We start from the raw sequence: 22,796 nt of genomic DNA, 5'->3' as shown, positions 1-22,796 counted from the left end.
ATGTTATTATTCTGGCCAGAATTTGGGTGGGAGTTTAAAGTATTTTGCAAGTGAACTGAACTGAGATACAGAGTAGGGCTAGTGATTTTTCTTTTATATCTTGCAACCTGATTTTCCTCACTTTTCCATGCTAATAAAACCTCTTTCTTTTGTTACTATAATGCCATTTGTCTGTGTTTGCTATAGAGTATAAGAATCCTAATGCGCTGTGTAACTGTGCATGCACTGATTTTTTATGCAATACTTGCTGTAGCTACATAAGGTGAGTTTTATGTTATCTCTTACTATTCTATTCCCTGCTCCAGCCTCTCCTCCCCATCCCTGGGAGACCCTTTAGTTGTGTGGGCGCATTACATGTGTCTGTCCCTAAACACACAGCTGAGAGGTGGAGTGTTGTGGCCCCTCCCACAATAGGGGAGAGGTTTATAGTAAGTCTAATTTTTAGCCTTCATAGCATCATCTCTAGTGAGGAAAGAAGAATGTGCTGCTATTCGGGGGCATTCCTGTTCTCCTACCCCTTTCACCTTGCTGCGACTGCCTACAAAAAGTCTGCCACCTTTTTCCTCTTTTCCAAAACAGAGTGGAGTGAAAGATGCTTTTCTCCATGTGTCAGTTTCTTCTGGATAGAGCTGGTTTCTGCCTTATTAATCTTGAAGAAATCCAATTTCAACTTAGGTGCAGGACTACGTTGGTTGTTACTGGCACTTCAACCTTGCCAGTTTTGGAAATATTTCTTTTACCTGCTCTGCCTATCCATATCCCTGACATGATTGATTTTGTCACTGGGGGGGTTTGGATATTTAAATGATTTTATATTTCTCAGTGGTACTGTAACTCACACTATGCCTACTAACTAGGGATGTGAATCGGTACCGGACTCGTTTCCGGTATCGTGTTTGTAGAACCACCGTGGGAAACTTTCGTTGCCCGCGGTTCTGAGCGCTTTTGTTTGGCTGTCCCGAGCCAAAGAAAAAAACCCACCCCGACCCTTTAAATTTAATTATTTAGAATCCCCCACCCTCCCGAGCCCCCCCAAACTTTTCTAAAGTACCTGGTGGTCCAGTGAGGGTCCCAGGAGCGATCTCCCGCTTTCGGGCCGTTGGCTGCCAGTAAAGAAAATGGCGCTGATGGCCCTTTGCCCTTACCATGTGACAGGGGCTAGCGGTGCCATTGGCCGGCCCCTGTCACATGGTAGGAGCAATGGATGGCTGACGCCATCTTCGGCGCCATTTTGATTAGTGGCAGCCGACGGCCCGAGAGTGGGAGATTGCTCCCGGGACCCCTGCTGGACGACCAGGTACTTTAGAAAAGTTTTAGGGGGATCGGAAGGGTGGGGGATACTAAATAATTCAATTTAAAGGGTCGGGGTGGGTTTGGGGATTGTTTTTCTGTGTGCCCTTTCTTCCTGCCCCCCCCAAAAAGGATAAGAAAACCACACGAAAATTTCGTGGGGTTTTCCTATCGCTTTTGAGGACCCCCCTGATATCTGACGGATGAGAAAATATTGTATGATATTTTCATCCATCAGAAAAACTATTCACATCCCTACTACTCACTGTGCCTCGCTAATGTGTGTGTGTGTGTGTGCAGAGAACACAGAAGCAATGCTGCACTGAGTATCACACTGCTGAGCTTAGTGACAAACTCTACAACGCAGCCTGGAATGCTCCGGTTTCTACACTGCACTTAGTGCTCTCCTAGTATCTACTGCTCAGGCAGGCAGAGACAAAATCATTAGCAGTGCTTGCAAGCAATTCTCCACACTCTGCTTCCACCCTTCCCAAAGGGAGAGAATAAACTGCAACACACTAACACAGAGCTTCTGCAGCAGTGCCTGGCTGTCTTTGCTGACTGGCACAGTGGCAGTCTAAAATGGGCAACAGACAAAAAGCTAAGAACTCAGAAGGATCTCCAACAGTGTCCTTCACAGACAATGCCTTTAGAAATAATACACTGCAAATTTCAGACATGCTTAGTCTTCAAGATCAGCATCACTGGATCCAATGCGCAGCAATAGGTTGGATTGGAAAAATACTTCCTTGTGATACATCTTCTTTATTGTCTCCTTGATAACACGTCTGTCCTACCTTTGCTGACTGGCTGCTCTACACTTTGTATCATTCTTAATTGTACACCTGCTGTGCTCTCACATTGATTTCTATGGGGCCATTGTCTTTAATGGCTCATAGAAATGATTAGTTTCTAAATGGAAAGAAATGAATAAGATTTGTTTAATTCTGGAGTCCCTCTCCATTCCTTTTGGGGAACCCCTGAAAGAAATGAATTGGACCCAGTTTGTTTCAGGAAGACCATTTGTTTTAAACAAATTCACACCTCTATGCCACAGTGCAGAATCTATATGGGACGTGAATGCACAGAGAAGGTCTGATATGTTTTTTGGTCATTTGATTCCTTTCTCAGAGCTTCAAGCAAGAAAACCAATAGGATTTATGGGCTTTGTGTGCTCTGTATGGGTTTGAGGCTTTTACTAGTCTCAGGTGCACTAACTGATAGATTTATATCCTGACTTCTTTTCCTGTATTTTGCTTCCGCCATTAACTTTTATAAACAAGATACATCAGCTTTACCACTGGTAGTCTTTTAGCACTGTTATTGGAACCAGAAGAAAAGCAGCACTGTGCATATACTTAAGCACATAAATCCTAGGAGGCGGAGTGTATAGCTGATATTACTACTCAAACATTAATTTCCAACTTGTGCGCACATTTAACTTTTAATAGGCTAAATTTAAGCTTCTGACTCTCCCTCTCCCTCTCAGGACCCTAAAATATTAGTCTGGGGCTTGAATTTAGCCCCTCTGCATTAACCTCCCTAAATGCACTTACAAGGTATTCCTGCTCCCCTCCCCCACCAATACTTTTCTGAGGGTGGTGGATGGCAAGAGTACATGGTCAGTGTAGTTTTTTCCTGGCAAACTTTGCTGGCACATGCATATCCTCCATACCATTCACCATGCTTTCCTAAAATATTCATTGAAATGTTTAATTAAGTATCAGAATGTTGGTTAAGTTAAATCCCACTTCATCCAAGAGTCATCTTCCCAGCTTTGGAGAGCCCTGGGTTCAGGGAAATGGGATGGGGAAATAATCATTCTGGGTCCCATGGATTGGGGCAGGCTCTCCTGCAAGGCCAACATTGCCCTTAAAAATAAACAGTCCACACAGCAATTAACGCTCCATACAAGTGTAGAGAATCCTGTGGGTTCCTATGAAGAGAAATGTTCCATTATAGGAGGGGGGAAAGGAGTAGTATTATTGTGGAGTCTAGAAATGGTGGAGTCTCAGACTTTAAAACTGTGTCCCTTTTTCCAGGTAATTTTTACAACATCAAAAAGCAAGATGTGTGCTGTGATGACACTTGTAAGTGGATTGCAAATAGAGACAAATGAAACAAATCGAGTTATAAACAATGAAAAACATAGAACAGCATTCCTTCCAAATGAAAAATATGCTTTTAATTAACAAAGGTTGTTATAGATATAATATAATTTATCATATATAATTTATTGGTTTTCTCTGGATAATGTAATATAATATATTATATCTATAACAACCTTTGTTAATTAAAAGCAGCAAACTTATGGTAGTTACATAACATAAGAACATAAGATATGTCATACTGGGTCAGACCAAGGGTCCATCAAGCCCAGTATCCTGTTTCCAACAGTGGCCAATCCAAGTCACAAGTACCTGGCAAGTAGCCAAACATTAGATAGATCACAAGCTACTATTGCTTATTAATTGCCTTCATAGCAGTTTATGGATTTATCCTCTGGGAACTTATCCAAACATTTTTTAAATCCAGTTACACTAACTGATGTAACCAGATCCTCTGGCAATGAATTCCAGAGCTTAACTATGCACTGAGTGAAAAATAATTTTCTTCTATTTGTTTTAAATGAGCTACTTGCTAATTTCATGGCGTACTTCCCTGGACCTTCTAATGTTGAGAGTAAATAACTGATTTACATTAACTTGTTCCAGTCTTTCATGATTTTGTAGTCTTCTATCATATACCCCCTTAGTCGTCTCTTCTCCAAACTGAACAGCCCTAACTTCTTTAGCCTTTCCTCATAGGGCAGCTGTTCCATGCCCCATATCATTTTGGTCACTCTTCTCTGAACTTTCTCCAGTGCAGCTATATCCTTTTTGAGATGCAATGACCAGAACTGTACACAGTATTCAAGGTGCGGTCTCACCATGCAGCGATACAGAGGCATGATATCATCCTCAGTTTTATTTTCCATTCCCTTCTTAATAATTCCTAGCATTCTGTTTGCTTTTTTGATTGCCACAGCACACTGGGCCGACTATTTCAAATTATTATCCTCTATGATGCCTAGATCTCTTTCCTGGGTGGTAACTCCTAAGATAGAGCCTAACATTGTGTAACTACAGCAAGGGTTATTTTTCCCTATATGTATCACTTTGAACTTGTTCATGTTAAATTTCATCTGCCATTTGGAAGCCTGATCTTCCAGTCTCTCAAGATCTCTTTACACGAGCCTACACTTGAACCTCCCCGCTTTTCACTCCTTTCTCCTACACCCTGCCCCTCCCTGCCCCTCCCCTCGCCCCCCAAGCACATGACCTATTTCCCCCCTTCTTAACCCTGTCCCCCTAACATTTTTATTGTAAATAATATTCTTGTATATAATTATTTTATTGCGTTTATCTTACCATTTTATTGCGTTTCTCTATCTGTACAACATTTCCATTGTTCCCCCCCCCCCCTCCAGTTCTCTTATCAGTTCTTTGTAAAGCCCCGTTGGCCATTTTTTGTTACATGGAAACCGATGTGATGTTTTCTTAACGAATGTCGGTATACAAAAACTTTAAATAAATAAATAAATAAATAAATAAGATCCTCCTGCAATTCATCACAATCTGCTTGAGATTTAACTACTCTGCATAATTTTGTGTCATTTGCAAATTTGATCACCTCACTCATTGAACCCCTTTCCAGATCATTTATAAATATATTGAAAAGTACCAGTCCAAGTACAGATCCCTCTGGCACTCCACTGTTTACACTTTTCCACTGAGAAAATTGACCATTTAATCCTACCCTCTGTTTCCTGTCTTTTAACCAACTTGCAATCCACAAAAGGACATCACCTCCTATCCCATGACTTTTTAGTTTTCTTAGAAGCTTTTCATGCGGGACTTTGTCTAACACCTTCTGAAAATCCAAATACACTTCATCTACCAGTTCACCTGTGTCCACATGTTTACTTACCCCTTCAAAACAAATGTAGGAAATTTGTGGGCATGACTTCCCTTGGGTAAGTCCATGCTGGCTGTGTCCTATCAAACCATGTCTATCTAAATGTTTTTTGAGTTTATTCTTTATAACAGTTTCCACTATTTCCTGGCACTGAAGTCAGGGTCACCAGTCTATAGTTTCCCAGATCACCCTTGGATCCCGTTTTAAGTATAGGGGTTACATTGGCCATCTTCCAATCTTCAGGTATATTGGATGATTTTAATGACAGGTTACCAATTGTTACTAATAGGTCTGAAATTTCATTTTTTAGTTCTTTAAGAACCCTGGGGGTGTATACCATCCAGTCCAGGTGAAGTTACTACTCTTCAGTTTGTCAATCAGGCCTACCACATCTTCTAGATTCACCGTGATTTGGTTCAGTTGATCTGAATCATCACCCGTGAAAACCTTCTCCAGAACAGCTATCTCTCCAACATCCTCTTCAGTAAACACTGAAACAAAGAAATCGTTTAATCGTTCCATGATGGCCTTATCTTCTCTAAGTGCCCCTTTGTCCCCTTGATCATCCAGCGGTCCAACTGACTCCCTTGCAGGATTTCTCCTTCAGACATATTTTTAAAAGTTTTATTGTGAGTTTTTGCCTCTATGGCCAGCTTCTTTTCAAACTTTCTCTTAGCCTGTCTTATCAATGTCTTACATTTAACTTGCCAATGCTTATGCTTTATCCTATTGTCTACAGTTGGATCCTTCTTCCAATTTTTGATTGAAGTTCTTTTAGCTAAAATAGCCTCTTTCACCTCACCTTTTAACCATGCCGTTAATTGTTTTGCCTTCCTTTCACCTTTCTTAATTAATTAATTAATTTAACAACTTTTTTATACCGACATTAGAATGCACATCATACTGGTTTACATCTCAACAGTAGGTGGAAAATACAATGAACAGGGGTGGGGGAGGGACAACAGTAGAAACTCAAGGGCAGGAGGCTCTAGGGGGAGCCTGAAAATTGAACTAGAGAAGTAACAATAACTCGTGAGGTAACATATTTACATATTTACATGATGCAAATTACTTGAAGTGAGTCAAAGATAACAGAGAAGCAGGAGAAGAGGGTGAGAGAAGTACGTGGAATTAGTCTGGAAATGCCTGGTGGAAGAGCCAAGTCTTTAGCATTTAATGCATGGAATACATCTGGTCTGTGCCATTAGGATGGTATTTTTTAACAATGTCCACACCTTTTGCACCCTTTTAACTTTGTAGCTGCATCTTTCAGTTTTCTTCTATTTTTCTCATTTTTCAAAGTTTCCCTTTTGAAAGTTTAGCGCTAGAGCCATGGATTACTTACTGCCCCCCTTCCAGTCATTAATTCAAACTTAATCATATTATGATCACTATTGCCAAGTGGCCCCCACCACCTTTACCTCTCTCACCAAATTCTGTGCTCCACTGAGAATTAGATCTAAAATTGTTCCATCTCTCGTCAGCTCCTGAACCAATGGTTCCGTAAAACTGTCTTTTATTCCATCCAGGAACTTTATCCTTCAAGCATGCCCTGTTTCACTTACCCAGTAAATATTGGGGTAATTGAAGTCTACACTACTCAAATAGGGGAGTCAGTGGTTAACCACAACAGCAAATCGAATAACCAAAAATGTGGAACCCAAATTATCAATTAAATATTAGCCTACGAAGGTGTCAGCAAGCCTTGATGTTATATGTCACTGTAAAGTAGACACTAACCTGTCTTTTCAATCATCCACCTTCATCATTTTTTAATGCAACAAAATATTTTTTTCTTTTTCTTTTTTCTTTTTCAAATACATTAAAATAGTCCTCCATCCATGTTGACAAAAATGACTCTTTGGAAATCAAATATTAACATTGGTAATTGAAGTCTCCCATTTTTACTGCACTATCAGTTTGGTTAGCTTCCCTAATTTCTCTTAGCATTTCACTGTCTGTCTCACCATTTTGGCCAGCTGGACGGTAGTATATTCCTATCACTATTCTCTTCCCCAACACACAAGGGATTCTAACCATAAAGATTTAATTGTACATTTAGTCTCATGTAGGATCTTTATCCTGTTGGACTCCTTGCCATCCTAGACATAAAGCACCACCAAGATGCTCCTCTCTGTCATTGTGATATAATTTGTACTTTGGTATAGCACTATCCCATTGGTTATCCTCTTTCCACCATGTTTCTGAGATGCCAATTAAGTCTATGTAATCATTCACTGCCAACACTCTAATTTTCTCGTCTTCTTAGACTTCTGGCATTAGCAAACAAACATTTCAAAGTGAGTTTTTTGTTCATATTTACATTCTGATTTTCAGTTGACAGGGATAAACTGGAATCTTTTAGCTCAGATGAGTTTTTAATTATAGAAACATAGAAACATAGAAATGATGGCAGAAGAAGACCAAACAGCCCATCCAGTCTGCCCAGCAAGCTTTCAAACTTTTTTTTCCTCATACTTATCTGTTACTCTTGGCCCTTAGTAACCTTTTGGTACTCTTTCCCTTCCACCCCCACTGCATCTAAGTGAAGTATCTAGCTTAATTGGTTAGGGGTAGTAACTGCCACCATAAGCAAGCTACTCCCATGCTTATTTGTTTACCCAGCCTGTGCAATTCAGTCCTTGTTGGTTATTGTCTGAATATAAATCCACTTTTCTTCATTCCCCCTGTCGTTGAAGCAGAGAGCTACGCTGGATATGTATTGAAAGTGAAGTATCAGGCTTAATTGATTCGGAGTAGTAACTGCCATAACAAGGATACTACACCCATGCATATTTGTTTACCCAGACTATGTAATTCAGTCCTTGTTGTTGTCTGAATATAAAGCATCTTTTCTTCATCCCCCCTGCCATTGAAGCAGAGAGCTACACTGGATATGTATTGAAAGTGAAGAATCAGGCTTAATTGATTTGGGGTAGTAGCCGACGGAACAAGCAAGCTACACCCATGCTTATTTGTTTACCCAGACTATGTAATTCAGTCCTTGTTGTTGTTGTCTGAATATAAACCATCTTTTCTTCATTACCCCCTGCTGTTGAAGCAGAGAGTTATGCTGGATATGCATTGAAAGTGAAGTATCAGGCTTATTTGGTTTGGAGTAGTAACCGCCATAACAAGAAAGCTACTCCCCGCTTTTTTGTGAATGCAAATCCTTTTTTCCACATTTCCTCTTGCCGTTGAAGCTTAAAGCAATGTTGGAGTCGCATTAACCTGTGTATGTTTATTGAATAAAGGTATTATCTTCAGGTAGTAGCTGTCATTCCCGCGAGCTCCCTCTCTTCATTCACATCCTCTAGACTTTTTGGATCCACAGTGTTTATCCCACGCCCCTTTGAAGTCCCTCACAGTTTTAGTCTTCACTACTTCCTCTGGTAGGGCACTCTAGGCATCCACTACCCTCTCCATGAAGAAATGCTCCTGACATTGGTACTGAGTCTTCCACCCTGGAATTTTAAATCATGACCTCTGGTTCTGCTGATTTTTTTGCAATGGGAAAGGTTATTCGTTGACTTTGGATCATTAAAGCCTTTCAAGTATCTGAAGGTCTGTATCATATCACCCCTGCTCCTCCATTCCTCCAGGATATACAGATTTAGATTCTTCAATATCTCCTCATAAGGCATTCGATGAAGACCATACACCTTTTTGGTCGCCCTTCTCTGTACCGCCTCCATCCTGTCTCTGTCCCTTCGGAGATACGGTCTCCAGAACTGAGCACAGTACTCCAGGTGAGGCCTCACCAATGACCTGTACAAGGGGGTAATCACTTCTCTTTTCTTACTCGATATTCCTCTCTCTGTGCAGCCCAGCATTCTTCTGGCTTTAGCTATCGCCTTGTCACATTGTTTTGCTGACTTCAGATCGTTAGACACTATCACCCCAAGGTCTCTCTCCTGCTCCGTGCACATCAGCCCTTCACCCCCCATTGAATACATTTCTTTCGGATTTCCACACCCCATATGCTTGACTCTGCAGTTCTTGGCATTGAATCTCAGCTGCCATATATTCAACCAATCTTCCAGCTTCCTTAAATCCCGTCTCATTCTCTCCACTCCTTATGGTGTGTCCATTCTGTTGTAGATCTTAGTATCATCTGCAAATAGACAAACCTTACCTTCTATCCCATCCGCGATATCGCTCATGAAGATATTGAACAGGACCGTTCCCAACATCGACCCTTGTGGCACTCCACTCATCACCGCTCTCTCTTCTGAGTAAGTTCCATTTACCATCACACATTGTCTTCTGTCCTTCAACCAGTTTGCTATCCAGGCCACCACCTTGGCACTCACTCCCAAGCTTCTCGTTTTATTCAGTAGCCTCCTGTGTGGGACTACTTTTCTTATTATAGGAACATCTCTTTTGGGATGCCCTAACTCTAATGCTTCATTAGTATCCTTTGAAGATACCTCCCTTCGAACCATGCACTGCTGAGCGACTGTCAGCTTTCCCCTTTGATTTAGTTTAAAAGCTGCTCTATCTCCTTTTTAAAGGTTAGTACCAGCAGCCTGGTTGCACCCTGGTTAAGGTGGAGCCCATCCCTTCCCCAAAAGTTTCCCCAGTTCCTTACAAAATGGAATCCCTCTTCCCTGCACCATTGTATCATCCATGCATTGAGACTCCAGAGCTCTGCCTGCTTCTGGGACCTGCGTGTGGAACAGGGAGCATTTCAGAGAATGCTACCCTTGAGGTTCTGGATTTCAGCTTTCTACATAAGAGCCTAAATTTGGCTTTCAGAACCTCTCCCACATTTTCTTAAGTCGGCGGTGCCCACATGTACCACGACAGCTGGCTCCTCCCCAGCACTGTCTAAAATCCTATCTAGGTGACACATAAGGTCCGCCACCTTTGCACCAGGAAGGCATGTTACCAGGTGGTCCTCATGCCCACCAACCACCCAGCTGTCTACATTCCTAATAATCACCAACTATGACGGCCGACCTAACCCTTCCCTCCTTGGCAGAAGCCCTGGGAAACACATCCTTGGTGCGAGAGGATGATGCACCACTTGGAGTGCATGTCCTTGCTACAGGATCATTTCCTATTTGTGCACTCTGCCCTGATTTTTATGGTCTGGGAAAGATATAAGCATAGATAAAACTACCATAAGCTTACTGGGCAGACTGGATGGACCATTTGTTCCTTTTCTGCCATCATTTTTATGTTTCTGTGTATATTAAAAGACTGCCTAGTAACCCCTTAAAAATGCCTACTTTTGTCTCGTGGGATATGTTATACTCCGTAATATCTCATTTCCTTTGGGGGATGAAACCACATTGTCATTTAAATTAATGGCTTTACACCCACTTGTTATGACCGTCTGTCGCAGATGGCTGCGACCGATTCAACTCACGTCATGTGTTGCCCTGCTCTCTCTCCTCTCTGGGTCAACTCACTGCTGGGGCTAGCTGCTACCGCCGCATACCTCCGGGTTCTCAAGGCTCCTTGTGGCGGCTGGGATGCTGCCACTACCCACGCCGACTCCGGGCCTCCCTAGGCGTGCGCGTATGTGCCACCGGGCCTCCCTTTAAAGGCCCAATGGCAGGAACCTCAGGGGCGTCCCCGACTGATGACATCACAAGGTTGGGATTCATAAACACCTCCCTCGCCCTTTGCTAGTTGACTTGGCAACGAGTTCCTTTGCCTGGTGCTTGCTCCTGTCTCCTCGGACCTGTGGTTCCTGTACCAGATCTATCTGCAGCTCTGGATCCTGGCTTGGGTACCCGCTCCTTGGGGGCCTGCTCATGCTCCAGTTGGAGACCTTGTCTCCAGGTTTCACCGGGGTGGCCCCTGTGCTTTCCAGAGTTCCTGCCTGCTGGCTTCCTTGCTCCTTGGGGTGGTCCCTCGAACTACCTTACTACTCGCTCCTCGGGGCAGTGCCTACATTCTACAACAGTGACTTTACCCTGCGCTTCCCACTCCTTGGGGCAGTGCCTTCGTTCTCTAATCAGAGATTCCATCATGTGCAGCCCCACTCCTTGTGGCGGCTTAAGTAACTACTTCTGAGATTCAACTCAGGCTTCCCCGCTCCTCGGGTCAGCCTATGTCATCACACCAGAGCCTCTCTTGCTGCGCTGCTCCACCCTTCAGGACAGACTCCCCTGCGTTCCTCCAGTAGTTCCTGTCTCATGCTCCCCGCTCCTCGGGGCCTGCCTAGCGCTCTTCTGTCAGAGGCTCCTGCTCTGGTACCTGCATCTCCAACTCACCTGAGTATCGTGGGTCCCTCTGAACTGTGTCTTTTACTCCACTCTGCAGGACACTTCACAGTACTCTCTCTACAAGCTCCTGCGATCACATGGCTGTGACGCAGGACATCATACCTCTCTACCACCATCTCTCCTGCTGCCGCTGACCTCGCCTCCCAACGGTGAGGACCCGTGGGGCTCCTCCCCACAGGTAGTATCAACCCTCACCTTGGGCCAAGGGTCCACGAAACCCATGAATCCTAACACCACTGAACTCTTATTGAACTTCCTTTGCCAGAAAATTCCCCATTTTAAGAGATAGCCTCCACTTTATACACACTGCTGTCCTTTTGGTGAGCCTTCTTAACTAGAAGATTCTCCATTTTACAATATAGGACATACTCTAGGCAACCCTACTCCTTCATTGACCCCTTCAAGCTGAAAGATTCCTTGAACTTCAGCATAGATTATACTCTACTGCCATCTAGCGGTCAAGGAAGGGCAACTCTTTTTTTTAACCTAGTCAGCTTCCTGATGCTTGTTCCTTCTGAAGCTTCAGATGTCGAGAGTTAATTCCTCCTGGATACATATGTGTTGATTTGTTAGCAATACATTCTGTAATATGATTATTGTTGATTTTTATTTTCTTGGGATAATGTTTCTCATTCTCAGATAGTTATGGACTTTTGTGCATTAATGGTCTTGTTGTGCTTTAGTTTTGTGGGATCTAGCTAAGGTTATCCTAAGGCACTTGTCTTAATGCACTTTTCTTAACAAGATGTATTTTTTAAAATTTATGTTAAAATTAATAAATATAAAGTAAAAAAAAAACTTTGAAAAGAAAATATCTTCCCTTTTGAATCTTAGAAAAATACAAAAATAGATATGATTAGGCATTGTTTTGGCTGTCAAGTCTAGCAGAGACTTCTAAAACAATTTATATTAGTTTATTAGAGAGTATCAATATTTTATAGTACCTCAGAATTTTGTCTGACATTAAAGCCTTTAAGAAAGCTTTGAAGACATGGCTATTTCAGCAGGTTTTTGAAATAATATCTAGAAGAGATACTTAGAAACTGGAGCAGACATTTTGTGATGGAGTAAATGAAATAGGGATCTGTAGATATGTTTTAGTAGCATTATTGTAATTTGTTTTATTGTTATATGTATTTGTATTTTTGTTTGTTTTAACATTGTAAACTGCCTTGATCTTAGGAGTGTGTGGTTGAGAAATAATTTTAAATAAATAAATCATATACTGAATGCTGTGCAGTCGCATATTAGTTATAACTTTGTTTTTTTGTTTTGGGAGCAGAAGGGGGTTTATTTAGGTTTCAGTTTGTTTAATGTTTATTTTGGCTTGGTTCATTTGCCAAACTAAAATAAACATTAAAAAACTCAAAGCCCAAAACAAAAAAAATAAATCAAAATGGGGTCTGCCAGGCCTCCCCCTGCTGCTGCCTGACGTCCTAGGGCTTCCCCAGGCCTGCTGAAGTCCTGAGCCCTCCAACCCCATCCTGCCAATAACCTGGGGCCATAGCATACCCTGCTGAACTTAGTCAAGCCCAGCGGGGGTCTCCCAGGCACTATGACCCTCTCCTTGCAAATCCCTAATAAATTGGGGCCTGGGACTTCCATGGCCCATACATCTTCTGTGTGGCTTCTTCAATGAAGAAAGGGGCAGGAGTGATCCCCAGCTGCTGCTGCCCTATTGGCATTCCTTTAAAAAGGGACTCGCTGGCCCTGAGTATTCTGTTTCTGTCATGTATTCCCAAGGCACAACCAGTGGCAGAGCCAGAACTTAATTCTTTTTTTGGGGGGGCCCAAGGTTTACATGGTTAGTCAGTAGGTATATAGGTTTGAGCCCTACTAGTTGTACTCTTAACGATAAATAATGCCTTAGAGTGCAAATGACAATGGATTTCTAAGTAGCCTGCAACAGCCATCATGCATCATATGAGTGATGCTTTAAAATATTTTAATTCAATTGTTTTCAGCTCTTACCAACATTAAAATAGCTTATTGATCTGTATTATTTTATTATATGTGTGTTGCAGTTTAAAAATACACAATAGCATATAAAATGTAAACAAAGAGCATGTAATAGAAACATCAGATCCATTTAGGTTTGCGAACTTTCAACTGTGAAAATTCCGAACACTTGGATGCGCGGAGTAAAACTTTCACCTATGTCCTTCCACATGACTATTTATTTTATGCTTCTATTGCTAGAAAACTGTGCACAAAGCAAGGTACAACCAAAATGATCCCAAATATACCAATAACGTTGCAATATTTAATTGTGTGTGCGAAGGCGGCCACGCAAGGTTGTAAACTTTGCCTAGCACACCTAATACCCTTGCACCGACTCTGGGATGGCAGTGGTGGATAAAGGGGTGTGATATCAGTTATAAAAGACAAGATAGTGGGGGGAAGTTGGTGTTTGTTGTATGTGGGAATTAGTTTGCACATCCACCAAAGCAGAAGAATCTCAACTGGGCAGACTGGATGGACCAGTTTGGGCTTTATTTGCCATCATCTGTAACTTACTATGAGTGATCATTGGGGTAAGCAACAGTAATAGGGCAAAATAGATTTAATGAGTTAATAGAAAGTTTGTGTGACCTGGTAAATGACACAGGTTGTTATGCTCATTGGTTGTCATATACATGGGCTCTGTCACACTCACTGGCTCTCACACACGCAAGCAGGCTCTGTCACACTCGCTGGCTCTGTCTCCCTTTCACACATGCAGGCTCTGCCATATTCACTGGCTCTCTTTCCCTCCCACACTCACTCACGCATGCACACACACACACACACACACACACACACACACACACACACAAGCTCTATCACACTCACTGTCTCTCCCTCACACACACAGGCTACTTTGCTCACTGGTTCTCACACACACAGGCTCTGTCGCACTCATTGGTTTCATATACATACATACACACATACACACACACAGGCTCTGTCACACTTGCTGGCTCTTTCTCCCTCTTATAAGAACATAAGAACATGCCATACTGGGTCAGACCAAGGATCCATCAAGCCCAGCATCCTGTTTCCAACAGTGGCAAATTCAGGCCATAAGAACCTGGCAAGTACCCAAAAACTAAGTCTATTCCATGTTACTCTGTCACTCTCCAAGCCTCTACTTCAGCACAAGGAAGGCCCTTCTGAGCTTTTATCTGTTCTGTCAGTGGGAGAGTAAGTGTTGGTGGCCGCTGGGTCTTTACTTGCATTGCAGGTGGGAGGGAAAATGCTAGTGGCCGCTGGGCCTTTAATTTTATTTGAAAAAGCATTTTAACTAGATGATTTAGTTTTACATTTTATTTTTATTTTAAATTTTTAATGTTTTATGATGATATTTATTTGCTGTGTTGTTTATTGCATTTTATCATGTCTGTTCTCCGCTTAGCATGATTCATTATAGGTGTAAGTACTGTAAATACATAAAATAAATAAATTACATTGCAATTGGAGGAGAGGTATAGACGAGCTCCGCTCATTCTTTACCTGCTCCACAGGTGGGAGAGGAAGTGCTGGTAACCCACTGAGCCTTTATTTGCACCACGGGTGGAGGATAGTCATCAGCGGCCCTGGTCAGCCTTTACATGTGCCATGGGTGGGAGAGGAAGCACTGGCAGCCGCTGGGATGGTAGTTGTCAGCAGGACCTTTGGTCTTTACTTTCTCTAGGGTCTTTACTTGCACTGCGGGTGGAAGGGGAAGTGCTGATGGGCTCTGGGCTGTAAATTGCTCTGCGAACGGAGGGGAGGTATTGGTGGCCCTGCTCAGTCTTTACCTGCTCCGTGGGTGGGAGGGGAAATAATGGCGACTGCTGGGCCTTTAATTGCACCATGGTAGATGGGGGGCAGCGTCGGCGGTCTGGCTGTGCCTCCTACTGGTTTACTGTGGCCAAACAAATGGAGACTTGGGGCCCGAGCCTCATACCTGTGCTGTTTGATGAAGCAGGGAGAAAGTATCCGCACAGTCCACTGTAGCACCACCTTTGGCTGTGGAGTTAAACAACATCTTCTTCAAGCTAAGAGATGCGGGTGCCAGTGTACCTGCTGCGCTAGACTGGAGGGTTAAATTCCAGACATTTTATCTCTCTATCTGGCTTCCAGACCCTGCCTTTATATTCCATACTGGTCCAGAGAAAATCCAGACAGTTGGAAACTCTAGATCTAATCAAATAATAACACAAATATCAATGTATTCTTTTATGAATCCTCTTTCTAAAAATGCAGCGTATATCATAACTACAATAAAACAGCAATGATTATAAGAATCATAAAAACTTGAGATTTGGAATGGGTGCAGAGCAGAACTAGGATTGTTGATATTATAACCCAATATGCAAAAAAATATATATTCAGATTCTGGTGTCACCTCAGTAACAGCAAAATAAACTCCTTCTATGCCAAGCACTTTGTGAAGTAACACAAACCCCAACAAAAATATAATAAAAAACCATCTAGAACTTTGCATACCATAACAGCAGTAACTCTCAGGACTCAAAAAGCAGCAACCTTATCTATGAAAAGGTAGCAAGGAAAACATTACACCAGGCCCTAGAACACTAATACACTACTTGCTGGGCAAACAAGACAAACTGCTACAAATCCAAACAAAGAAACTATATGCTAGCTGAAATACTGTATCTCTGTCACACTTGCGCAACACAGACAGACCCTTACCTAATACAGAATAAGGGACTGCAAATTAGAAACAGAAACATGAAGACAAGACTGAAATGGAAAACCCAAGAAACCAGACTCTGTGAACAGTGGAATACTAAAGAAAAAACAAAATACAAATATATAAAAAATGCATATTCCCAAAGATGGCATATTCCAATCGCTGAAAGTCAAAATAATGTTTTTTTACCTTTGTTGTCTGATCTTATTTTTCTAAACAGTTGGTCCTAGTCTATTTTTCCCATTGTCTATATTTTCTTAATTACTTTTTCAAGGTCTTTTATTCCTTCTGTTTCTTCTCTCTCCACCTGTCTTCTTTCCTTCCTCTCTCATACAGAGTCATTCTCACACACACGCTTTTTCTCACACAGGCTCTTATTTGCATGCTTTCTTTCTCACACACACAAACAGGCTCCTACTCTCACACTCTGTCTCTTACTTAGGCTTCCGTTCTCACATGCAGGCTTTCACTCTCATTTGCTCTCTCTCACTTGCAGGTTCCCACTCCCACACACATGCAGGCTCTCACTCTTACATACTCTCTCTCATACACACAGGATCACACACACAGGCTCTCCATTCCATATGTTCTCTCTCTCTCTCTCTCTCTTACACACAGATGCAGGCTCTCCACTGTATATGCTTTCTCTTTCTCTCTCTCTCTCACACACACACACACACACAGGCTTCTCATTCCCATGCATACTCTCACGCATATATACACACACAAACACAGGTTTCTCACTCCCATGCTCACTCTCAAACATATGTAAGAGACATTTAGTTCTTTTACCATTAAGTCCTGTGTTTTCAGTGTCAGTTAGTTAGTGCAGGGTGAAATATGGGGAGGTTCCATTCAGATGCAGCCTTCTCCTTCTGCGGGGTCTGAAATGGCCATCCCCCTGGGTAGGATATATAACCACATCTTTGCTACAGTTCAGGAGGTAGTCCTTTTTGGTAGGGATGTGCAGAGGGACGCCATACATTGCATTCGGGATACGTATTCGTCGGGTGACAAATATGTTGCATACGTCCGTATGGCGCCCCGATACGGATATACGTCTAATCTTATTCGGTGCCCGGCTAAAATTAAATTTACTACAACCCCCCACCCTCCTGAACCCCCCAAGACTGACCAAAACTCCCTGGTGGTCCAGCGGGTGTCCAGGACCCATCCCTGCACTCTCACACATTCGGAACCAGTTTCAAAATGGCGCCGATAGCCTTTGACCTACCATGTCACAGGGGCTACCGGTGCCATTGGTCAGCCCCTGTCACATGGCCATCGGCGCCATCTTGTGCTCCTACCATGTGACAGGGGCTGACCAATGGCACCGGTAGCCCCTGTGACATAGTAAGGGCAAGGCTATCGGCGCCATTTTGATTCCTGACACCCGACTGCATGAGTGCAGGAGATCGTTCCCGGACTCCCGCTAGACCCCCAGGGACTTTTGGCTAGCTTGGGGGGGCCTCCTGACCCCCACAAGACTTGCCAAAAGTCCAGCGGGGGTCCGGAACGACCTTCTGCTCTCGGGCCGTATTGCCAGTATTCAAAATGGCGCCGGCGCTACCTTTGCCCTCACTATGTCACAGGGGCCGGCGGTCGGCCCCTGTGACATAGTGAGGGCAAAGGCTAGCGGCTGCCAGTACTCAAAATGGCACCAGCACTAGCCTTCGCCCTCACTATGTCACAGGGGCCGACTGTTGGCCCCTGTGACATTGTGAGGGCGAAGGTAGCGCCGGCGCCATTTTGAATAATGGCAATACGGCCCGAGTGCAGGAGGTCGCTCCCCGACCCCCGCTGGACTTTTGGCAAGGCTTGTGGGGGTCAGGAGGCCCTCCCAAGCTGGCCAAAAGTCCCTGGGGGTCCAGCGGGGGTCCGGGAGCGATCTCCTGCACTCGTGCCATCGGGTGCCAGGAATCAAAATGGCGCCAATAGCCTTGCCCTTACTATGTCACAGGGGCTACCGGCGCCATTTTGAAACTACTGAGGGTGTGAGAGTGCAGGGGATGGATTCCGGACCCCCCCCCCCGCTGGACCACCAGGGAGTTTTGGTAAGTCTTGGGGGGATCAGGGGGGTGGGGTTGTTTAAATTGGTGGCCGAATAATTCGGCAAATATTCATTGTATTCGTGGGGAATCGCGATATGTTTCGCTTCCCCCACGAATACAACGAATATTGGCACATCCGTTGTGGATTGCCAATACGTAGGGACCGAATGCACACCCCCTACTTTTTGGTTAGTACAAAGAACAGAGGTAGAGAGAGAGGTTAGTTTTTATTGTTTTGCAGGCCAGTCAGATAAGCCAAGCAAGCTCTGCTTTGGTGGTCCTGACCAAAGTCGGGAGGGTTTGTCTGTTCCAGTCCACATCCTGGCTGGTTTGAATTGTTCTCTCTGGGTACATTTTTTAGAATTTAACCTTATAAGTGGTAGGAACCTTACTGGAGCCTGTACACCTCCTGGGCCCATGGAATGGGGAACCCTGGGTCTAGGGATGTGCCCCTGAAGTTGCGGTGACTCACTGTAAGGAAACATTCTAGTGGTAATTTCAGTTTTTGGAGAAATTAAGTTTAAGATCCGGGAAGAGGTTTTGACTGCCCCTTCTTCCTGCCTGAAACACAGAGAGCCCTGCTTTAGGGATCCCTCCCATCAGGGATCACATCAGCAAAAGAAAAAGTACTACATCCGAAACAAAGAGAGTAAAAAGTCAACTAACTGTGATTAAAAGGCAGAGCCTAACATCAGTGAAGCCTCCCTTCCAGTGTTTCAATCAACCCTGGGAGAGAGACAGTAATCAGGTAATCAAGCCAGTTGGAAGGGGTGACCCAGCCATCAAAGGGACACCTTGCACTACCTGGAACTCTATTTTTCCAAACCCTGGAGGACTGCAGTTCCCTGAGGCTAGCATGCAGATATTCCTGTACAGATTGAAGAGAACCCTGTAATGAACATATTCACTGGTACTGTGAATCAATGTTGTACCATTTTACATCCATTTGCAACAGTAAAGAGTTATTTGGATACTAACACAATAGCTCCAGTGACTTCTTTGGCATTTTAAGCACAGACAGAATTAGTAATTATTATATACCCAGGGAGGTCAGGAGAGGAGAGTTAGCCACCCCGCACTGGGACCCGAGAGAACTCCTTTCATCCCCCAGTCAAATGAACCTTAGGAAGGAAGGGAGACAGTACATCTAACCAGGATCCCTGCCCCAAAGAGTTACAAATTAGTTTATGGCCTCACCCATGCAAAGGTTGCACAACGAGGTAGGGTTACACATATACATACACTCACACACACCTCACTCCCATGCTCTCTCTCACACATACACACACAGGCTTCTCACTCCCATGCTCTCTCTCACACATACAAGTTTCTCATTCTCATGCTCTCTCTCACACATGCAAGCTTCTCACTCTCATGCACCCTCTCATATATATATGTGAGACTCCAAGTCTTAAAGAGGCTAAGACCCCTCCTGCACTTCCAGGATTTCAGATCTGTATTACAAGTAATCATTTTCTCGAAAATAGATTACTGCAACTCATTGCTGCTTGGGCTACCAGCTAACACTTTGAAACCGTTACAAATGTTACAGAACGCCACAGCAAGGATTCTAACTAAATCTAACAAAAGGGACCACATAACACCCATCTTAAAGAACCTTCACTGGCTCCCAATCAAATATAGAATCCTTTACAAGACCCTGTCAATCATCCACAAAGTCATCCACAACACAACCCCAATTGAGCTCACGATCCCATTGCAGCCTCACATTACTCCCGACCAATGAGACTAGGCCAGAGAGGCACTCTACAGGCCCATCCTGTCAAAACAACACTAAGTAGAAGAGCTCTTTCCACCGCTGGCCCTATACATTGGAATTCACTCCAACCAGACCTCAGGCTCGAACAATCGACACCCACCTTCAAAAAAAGACTTAAGACCTGGTTGTTCAACCAAGCATTCTCCAAACCCAATTATCCTATTACACATCCCTACAGAAGACCCTTCCCCTTGACATTTCCACAACATCCTTCCAACACTAATAATCCATTCGTATTAGCTCTCTCCCATTGAACGTCATGACAGTGGCTTTAGGCCCCGCCAAGACAGTCCCAGCAACTTCACACATTGTTCCTCCAAGTTCTTTGAATATAAATTGTATTCTCCCTGTTCATTGTAAGTTATTATCCAAGTTTCACTCACCCTGTTCTATGTAAGACATTATTCTTTATTTTGTCATTGTAATTGTTGAAATGTGAACTGAAGTGATTAGTAACTTTGTTACCTGAACTGTGGTATATAAAACTGTTAAATAAATAAATAAATATACACACATTAGCTTCTTACTCCATGCTTTTCTTACACATAGACACACACATACACACAGGCTTCTTACTCCATGCTCTTTCTCACACATACACACAGGCTTCTCGCTCCCACACACTCTTTCAGAGCTCTCCCTCACTTCTGGGCCTTCTTGCTGTGATGTGCCTCTTAGAAACATAGAAACATAGAAATGACGGCAGAAGAAGACCAACAGACCCACCCAGTCTGCCCAGCAAGCTCTCACATTTATTTTCCCATGCCTTTCTGTTACCCGGACCACTGAGTTCAGGGCCCTTATTGGTAACCTTTTGATTCCAATTTCCTTCCACCCCTGCCATTGATGCAGAGAGCAATGCTGGAGCTGCATCAAAGTGAAGTATAAGGCTTAATGTTTGAGGGTAGTAACCTTTGTAACGAGAAGTTACCCCGATGATTGTATACTCATACTGCTCAGATCAGTGCCTTGTTAGATGTTGTCTGGATGTAAATCCTCTTTTCTTCATTCACCTCCTGCCGCTGAAGCAGAGAGCCACGCTGGATATACATTCAAGGTGAAGTATCAGGCATGATTGATTTAAGGTAGTAACCACCTCAACAAGCAAGCTACTCCCATGTTTATTTGTTTAACCAGACTGTGCAATTCAGTCTGTGTTGGTTGTTGTCTGAATGTAAACCCTATTTCTTCATTCCCCCCTGCCATCTTCTTCTGGGGTTATGCGGGATGAGCCCTGCGATGGCCCTACGATGAGCTTCCTCTTCTTGGCACCGGTCAACATTGATTGGGTAGGCCATTACTCACCCAGGCCCCACTCATGGCTGCACCTCTGGGCACAACTTGAACAGATAGTTTAACTTAGTCTTTACTTGCAGACAGAGGCGGCTGCTTCTTCAACTCCAAACTTTATTAACAGGTAAAATAATTAACATAGTCTTAAAGATAACGGCGACCACCATAGTCAGGGCCACAGAAGTAAAGACAAGCAAAATTAAGATAATTCTGCAGGGTTGGCCAGGTTAAGTGCTGAATCACATAGACTGAACAGAGCTTACTGAAAACATGAGGCAAAACTTCCCAGGCAACCCTGTTTCCCAGTCAGAGATTAATCCTTTAGAGCAGGGGTCGGGAACCCATGGCTCGCGAGCCAGATATGGCTCTTTTGAGGGCTGCATCTGGCTCGCAGACAAGTGTCGCCACACTTTCCAGTCCCCCGCTGACCCAGCTGCTCCCCAGTCCTCCTCCGCCCGGGCTTAAAATGCTGTCAGCCCGGGCGGAACGCGGCAGGACAGCTGGAGTCAGCGGCACCGGCGTGCTCTCTTCTTCCCGCCCCCCGCGGCCCGGAAGAGGAAGTGATGAGCATCGGGTGCGTGCACGGGAAGAAGAGTCCAGGCTAGTGTGGTCTCTTCTTCCCGCCCCCCCCCCCCCCCCCCGCGGCCCGGAAGAGGAAGTGGAGAGCATCGGGTGCCTGTGCGGCAAGAAGAGGCCACGCTAGTGTCCGACGAAAAGAAGACTGCAGCGCAGCTCGGAGGAAAATGAAGAGCTTCAACCGCGACCGATGGGTCTCCGCCTCCGCGAGGGCTGAAAATGAAGGAGGTTAGCGTTGGGAGGAGGCTGCTGCTGCCGCGAGTTCCCGGGGTGGGGGTGGGGGAGAGAGAGAGTGAATGAGCGAGCAAGCATGTGTGTTTGAGATCCTGTGTGTGTGAGTGAGAGATTGCATGCATGTGAATGATTGAGAGCGTGTATATGTGAAAGGGAGTATGTCTGTGATTGAGAGCCTGCCTGTGAGAGAGAGAGCATGAATGTAAGTTTACCATTGGGAACCTGTATTTGTAAGTTTGTGATTGAAAACCTGTTTGTGTGTATGATTGAGATCCTTTGTGTGTGAGAGAAATCATGTGTATGTATGATTAAGAGCCTGTGTGTATAAGTAAGAGAGAGATCATGTGTGTCTGTGTGTGATTGAGAGCTGATTTAGGTGAGGGAGTATGTGATTGAGAGCCTGTGTGTAAATGAGAGAAAGAGAGGACATGTTTGTAAGCATGTGAATGAGAGTCTGTGTGTGAGAGAAAAAGACAGCATGTATTTATGTGATTGAAAGCCTGTGTGTGGGTGTAAGCGTGAAAAGATAGACAGCATGTGTGTAAACGTGTAATTAAGAGCCTATATAAGTGAGAGAGAAAAAACATGTGTATATGTGAGTACTGAGAGCATGTGTGTATAGGTGTGTCATTGAGAGCCAGTGTGAGAGAGAGCGCTGGTATGTGACTGAGAGAGGAGAAAGTTTCAAGCAAACCACC

General features: G+C 43.9%; 1 protein-coding gene across 7 annotated transcripts in view; it reads left to right on the top strand.

Moving 5' to 3' along the window:
- DCLK1 (doublecortin like kinase 1) overlaps nucleotides 1-22,796 on the top strand; it is a 755,703-nt gene that overhangs the window by 389,696 nt on the left and 343,211 nt on the right. The window lies entirely within an intron of this gene.

Source organism: Rhinatrema bivittatum, chromosome 5, assembly GCF_901001135.1.
Source record: "Rhinatrema bivittatum chromosome 5, aRhiBiv1.1, whole genome shotgun sequence".
NCBI classification, from domain to species: Eukaryota; Metazoa; Chordata; class Amphibia; order Gymnophiona; family Rhinatrematidae; genus Rhinatrema; species Rhinatrema bivittatum.
This window is presented reverse-complemented; position numbering and strand designations above follow the sequence as displayed.